The sequence below is a fragment of the Dipteris shenzhenensis genome, chromosome 15 (assembly GCF_047967505.1).
Source record: "Dipteris shenzhenensis isolate YYH24624 ecotype China chromosome 15, Dip_SZ_1.0, whole genome shotgun sequence".
Lineage (NCBI taxonomy): Eukaryota > Viridiplantae > Streptophyta > Polypodiopsida > Gleicheniales > Dipteridaceae > Dipteris > Dipteris shenzhenensis.
In genome coordinates, this window is record NC_141610.1 from 33,053,420 (window position 1) to 33,060,485 (window position 7,066).

Sequence of the window (7,066 nt, forward strand, 5' to 3'; positions counted from 1 at the left end):
ACTTTACAACAAGCCACAGATTTGATACACTGTAACTTACATGGTTCAATTGTTTGGATGGTGAAATGAGAAAAAGCACTTTGGAGTGGGTTTTCTAATTTTCATGTTAAATTAAAAAACATAGATTGGAGGCCTAAGGTGGTGGATTTTGACACAATGAGATGAAGAACAAAGTTATATAGAATTAAAAGTCATCTTAATGATTATTTTCAGATTCTACATAATTAAGTAGATATAAGACTCGAAAAAATTATATGCTATAGTTTATGCTTTGAAGAAGTGGAGGCACTATTGTGCCAAATTCGAGATCATCTTTGATAAAGAGAGCATTAAGTGGATTTGTAATCAGCTAGAGTTTAAAGGTAGAAAAGCTAGATGGGCTAAATAAAAGCAAGAGTTTGATATACAATTGACATATCAAAAAGGGAAGTTTAATGTGGTAGCAAACTCTCTTAGTCAAATGCCAATTGTTAATGAATTGAGTTTTACTTAATTTTGGAATGATTTCCCATAGTTCTTAAAGGGGAAATGTAAGTTTGATCCTTATCTCTTTGAAATATGGAAAGCAATTAGAAATAGGGATCTAACTAATCGAGAGGATTTCATTGAGGAATTGCATGGAAATGGCGACACACCACAGGTTGGAGATAAAGGACTGAATTTAAAGACTATTGAGAATGGTTACCTGCTCTACAAGGGTAGAGTATGTGTCTCGGATATGACATTAGGCGTCAAATTCTTTTGAAGTGTCATGACAGTCCGAGTGCTGGACACCGGAGAATTTAGAAGACATAGGCGCTTCTGAAAGGTAATTCTTTTAGTCTGGAATAGGTAAGGACGTCCAAGATTATGTATTGAAGTGCCAAACATTCCAGGTCAATAAGATTGAATACCTTAAGTTAAGAGATCTTCTACACCCATTGGAGCCATCTGGTAAATGGAAAAGCATCTCCATGGATTTTATTGTGGAATTATCTCAATTGAGCCTTGCTTTTCAAACATAAAGCAATCATCTTGATGCAGCATGTTCTTTAAAAAAAATAAAAAAATCAATTATCAAATGTTAAAGAAGCGACCTAGTAATTCCACTGGGCACGATCTAACTTTTTGCTTTCAAAAGCCACTGGTCGACCTTTTTGTAAAAGTACCACCCCAATAGCAAAATCACTGGCATCTGTCTCAACCACGAATGGTTCATTGGGATCCACTAATTTTAAGACAGAAGCTGTTGCTATAGCTACTTTTAGTTTTTTAAAACTTCTCTTTTGAGGTTCTTCCCATATGAAGATACTTCCCTTCCCCTTAAGCTGGTCCATCATTGAAACATCAATTTTAGCGAAATCTTGGATGAATCTCCTATAGAATCCAGACAAACCTAAAAATATATGTAATTCTTCTAGGTTTGTAGGATGTGGCCATTCCAATATGGCCCTTACTTTTTTATGGTCCATACGAAGTCCTTCTTGTTATATTATATGTTCCAAGTATTTTACTTCTTTTGCAAAGAATTCACATTTGGATTCTTAAGCAAAGAATGTATTATCTCTAAGCAGATGGAACACTTTTCACAAATGTTCCAAATGCTTTTTTTTTGTTTTACTATATATAAAGATATCATCTAAAAATACTGCATCAAATTTTTCTAAATATGGCCTTAAGACACTACTCATAAGTGTCATGAAAGTTACTGGAGCATTTGTTAATCCTAATAGCATTACTTTAAATTGATAATGCCTATACCTAGTATAAAATGATGTCTTAGGAACATCCTCTTCCCTAATTCGTACTTGGTGATATCTTGACCTTAAATCAATTTTAGTAAAATATTTTGCCCCTTGCAATTGATCAAAGAGCTCATCAATGCGAGGCATAGGATACTTATTTTTTATTTAGTGCGCGATAATCTATGTACATACACCATCCTTTTTCTTTACCAGTAAAACTAGTGTAGACCAAGGTGAGCTACTTGGTTGAATTTGGCCCTTTCTAAGGTATTCCATTAATTGTCTTTTGACCTCACGCTCCTCCGTTTGACTAACCCTATATGGGGTTTACAAACAGCAGTAGATCTAGGAATTCTATTTTATGATCTACTTCTCTTCGAGGGGGTAAACCATCAGACAAATCAGATGGAAAAACATTTTTAAATTCAAACATTAAATCATTGAAAGAAGATTTATACTTTTTAACATTATAAAAGACAATATTACTTCTTTCCGATGCAAAAGACATAAAATCACCAATAAAAGTAAGTTCATTGAGATATACCTCGCATTCTTCTTGGTGTAGTAGTCGTTCCAATTCCATCGCACAAATAAGAGGAGAGTTGGGCACATCATGTTCTCCTTGAATCTCGAAGACTCTACCCTCTTTTTCAAACATAATGAAGTTATTAAGATAACTCCGCTATAAGCTATGCCCAAGACTATACAACCATTCTCGACCAAGCACAACATCTCTTCGATCGAGATGCATAATTTGAAAATCCAAGGCATCCTAATAGCCTTGAATATCCACCTCTACATCATGTATCATGGTGTCCCAAACTCTTTTATCACTGTCCTTTGCCAAAGAGACCACATATTTATGGGCACTTGGACTCTCAGGCAATTTTTATTTCTGAACTAACGAGTAGTTCAAGAAATTATGTGTTGCACTATCATTGACCATCACTCTTACCCTTTGCCCCTTTATTTTCCATGCATCCTCAGTAAATCATGAGGGCCAAAGGTGGGCTACCACATTGCCAATGATAGATAGCACATGTGGGTGCTATCCTCATGATCTCTACCTCAGTGTACTTTTTAGTACCATTAAGCAGCAATACCTACACCGCATGCACTTGTTTTTGTGGAGGTCTATTTGGGGCTTTAGCTCCCGTTTATTTATTTTAGGGCAGTTCCAAGCAACATGTTCTTTGCCCAAACATTTGAAGCAAAGATTTTCCTATTTGGCACTTTCATAATCCTCTTTCTTCAAGAGGATAATTTTGTATTTGAGGTTTCTTAGGTGGTGCCTGAGGAACCTCCTTCTTAAAGTGTCCCTCCCTTTTCAAATTGGGAAATTTGTTGAACTTAGGAACATAACTTGTTTGTTCTGAAGTTCCAACTTTGGATTTTCCCATCGGATCTTCGTATATTTAGGCATACTTAATTGCTTCCTCTAAGGTTTTGGGAGAATTTATTTCCATTGCAACCTTATAAGTGTCTTTGAGACCTCTTATCTTTTGGAATTCATCAATCTTTATTACACTCCTTGTTAAAGGTTTCTCTAAGTCGAGAGGGGAACCTCTCAACTTTATTAGAAGGAGTCGGTGATTTTTCCATAGGAGTTACTGATTGAGAATTGGCTAACCTGGTTATTGTGGGGGTTAAAGGTCACTGTGTCTTTACCGCAGTTATGTACAATACTCAAACACATATATAAATGAATGAAAAAGAAGATTAAGGTGTTCTGCACCCACCAAAACTTGTGTGGCTCTCTGTTTCTCTCTCTCCCTCTTCTGTTCTTGCTTCCGTTGAGAGCACTCTCAACTGGTATCAAAGCCCGGGTGATCTAGTTGAGCGTGCGTGAATGCTTGAAGCTCAGCAGCTCTGTGGGAGGAAGGAGAAGCTCTGTGGGAAGCTTTGTGGGTGACTTTACTTACATCTGAGTGTGTAGAGACCTTGGAGGAACCTTTGGAAAAGTCACTTTGGTTTTGCGAAGTGGTTTTGAGAGCCTGTTAAGTGTTTTCAAAGAAAAAGTCGTTTTTTGAGATTTTCCCTGTTCCGTTCAATGACAGAGACTCCGTATTGACTTGTAGAGGCAACTATTACTTGCTTTTTGTGTCCACTTCACTTCAAGAGCTTGGAAATACCTTCATTCTTGAATTTGGAATCATTTCATTGGAATTCTGACTCACTTTTTCAATTTCTGCATTTTTCTGCCTGGGTATTGGAACTCAAGTTTGGAGCAACCATTTGTAGATCTGTCAATTCCGGTGGACTTAGGAGGTCCTAAAACTTATATGTTGCTCATCATTCGCACTCTGGTGGAGTTTACAAATAACTTTGTTTCCAAAAACGTTTTTCAGTCCGTGTGTTGGACCCAGTGATTGAGACCACGGTTTCCAAAACCGTCTATCCCATTGCGTTCCTAACGCCCAAAAATCCCTACCTGTCAGTTCTTACGCGATTCGGTGGAGGATTTTCAGAGTTATAGATCTCTGTGTTTTCGATTTCATCTCTCTATTATGCATTTTTTCATTCTAAGGTTTTGAAACCTTAGATTTATGCCACATGGTAGTGGATATTGTTGACTCCCATTTCTCTCATTGGTTGGGATTTTGGAGTTCCGGCAAAAGAGAGATATTTGCATATTTTTTTGTTGAGTCCGATTATGCAATGGCGCCCATGTTTTGAGGCATCTCAGGTTCTATTTTCAATAGCGGTCATTACCGTGGGACTATGATTTCTTGAGCATACCTTATGCAGATCACTCTGGTTACAGTTTGAGTAGTGTGCGCTCATTCGTGGTGTGCATTGGGTTGCAGTGGATGATTTATAGGCCATTTGGATGCATTACGGTCCTTATTGGATGCACTGATAGGCCCAAATTGCCTTGTGGGATGCTATTTTTATGGACGCTTTGCACATGGATGCTATTTTATGCTGAGGGACAGCTTTGACACATTGCAGGTGATGCACTGATAGTGCTATGCTCTCTTGGATGAGATATTATTAATGCACATGCTAGTGGATGGTGTTTATGCTTGAGTCATTTGGCACTTATTGGCATTTTGGATTGCCATTGCAGTTGGTATTTTCTTTTGGGCCAGATTTGCTCATATGGATGCATAGTATATGCACATGAGTCAGATGCTTTGAGACATGAGTTTTGGTGATATTTCACTCTATTGTGGCATACACATTTGGGTGCACCTAGTATTTGGTGTGATTCTCTCTTATAGGCACTAGCATTTGGGATTTTTGCTTCATTTGTATCATGGCATCCTCTTCCATGTTTGAAAAGGAGTTTTTTAGCATTAAAAAGTTTGATGGGACAAACTTTTCTTTGTGGAAGGAACAAATAAGGGATGTGCTTATTCAAAAGTAGCAGATTAAACCCTTGGTAGGGATTGAAGCTAAGCCTACAAATATGTCTGAGGATGATTGGAATGAGTTTGGATGCATTAGCAAAATCTACTATTAGACTTCATCTTACAGAGTCAGTTTATTTCACAGTAGTAAATGAGCAGACTACGGAAGATTTGTGGAAGAAATTGTGTGCCACTTATGAAAAGGAAACCGCCTCTAATAAAGTTCACCTCATGAAGAGGTTGTTTGAGCTGCAGATGAAGGATAGGGTCTCCATTGCTTCTCACTTGAATGAATTCAATATTATTTTCAGCCAGCTTCAGGCTCAGAAGATGAATTTTGATGCGGAGACTAAGGCAATATTTCTCTTATGTTCATTGACATCCTCATGGGATACCTTCCGTATAGCTATCAGTAACTCTGCACCTGGTGGAGTACTAAAATTTGATGATATTATGGGTAGCTTGTTGGCAGAGGAGATTAGGCGGAAGTCTATGGACGGCAACAAGCAGGATGCAGCCTTAAATGTGCAAAGGGGTAGATCACAGTTCAGGGGGAAGTCCCAAGAAAGAGGGAAGTCTCATAGCAAATCCAAGGCACGGAACATTGAGTGTTACCACTGTGGCAAGAAGGGCCATATGAAAAAGGATTGCTACAAGCTGAAAAGAGAGCAAAAGGATAAGAAAAAGAATGTAAATTGGGGTGCAAATCAAAAGGAAGAGAGTCCAAGGGAGGACAAAGGAAAAGTGAAGATCGAGGAGATCAATGTAGTCACACATGATAGTGACAATGACGTTCTCTTCATGTCTAGTTTATCTGCAGAGTTGCTTACCACTTCAGATGATGCATATTCCCAGGATTGGATTTTGGATTGTGGTGCTTTATTCCATGTTACTCCCCATAGGGAATGGTTCTCCACTTATGATAGTGGAAAGACAGGTTGTGTGCATCTTGGAAATGACTATGCATGTGACATAGTGGGAGTAGGTGACATAAAGTTTTCTTTTGTAAATGGGTCTGCATTTATTTTGAAACATGTGAGACGTGCCTAAGTTGACCAAGAGTCTTATTTCAGTGGGTCAGCTAGATGATGCTCGTTTTCACACCACTTTTGGCTTTTAGAGTTGGAAAATTCAGAAGGGCTCTATGCTTTTGGCCAAGGGTGCCAAGTGTGGGACTTTGTATCCCTTACATGTATCAGGGGTATTTGATCATGTTGTTGCAATAACCGAGCAGCCAAGCACTTCTTTGTGGCATTGCAGGTTAGGGCACATGAGCCAGAATGGAATGAAACTCTTATGTCATTTGGGTTATGTACCGCATTTCAGTTTCTCTGATTTTGAATTTTGTGATCACTGTCTCTATGGGAAGCAGACTAAATCAGCCCATAAAAGAAGGGGAAAGAAAGAGTTTGAAAAGCTTGATTTGGTGCATTCAGACATATGTGGTCCCATGCCTACACGGTCATTAGGCGGGGCTGAATACTATGTGACATTCATTGATGATGCAACTAGGAAAGTGTGGGCTTATGCTATAGCTCGGAAGAGTGATGTGTTCTAGGTATTTCAGAAATGGCTAGCCTTGGTTAAGAATCAGTCAGGTAGAACACTTAAATGCCTACGGACTGACAATGGTGGAGAGTATCTCTCTCATGACTTTCAACATTTTTGTGATACACGTGGGATTAAGAGGGAGCTCACATCCCCTCGTACTCCAAAGCAAAATCCAGTTGCAGAAAAGATGAACCGTACCATTCAAGAAAGGTTGCAATGCATGCTTTCCAATGCAAGTCTTTCTGGTGGTTTTTGGGCTGAGGCAATGAAGACTGCAATGCATGTGATCAATAGATCACCTAGAAAGAGTTTGGATGGTGGTATTCCTGAAGAGGCATGGAGTGGCAAGAAGCCCTCTTATTCTCATTTGCGTATATTTGGGTGTGAGGCATATGCACATGTGGCCAAAGAGCTTCGAAAGAAGCTAGATCCTAAGTC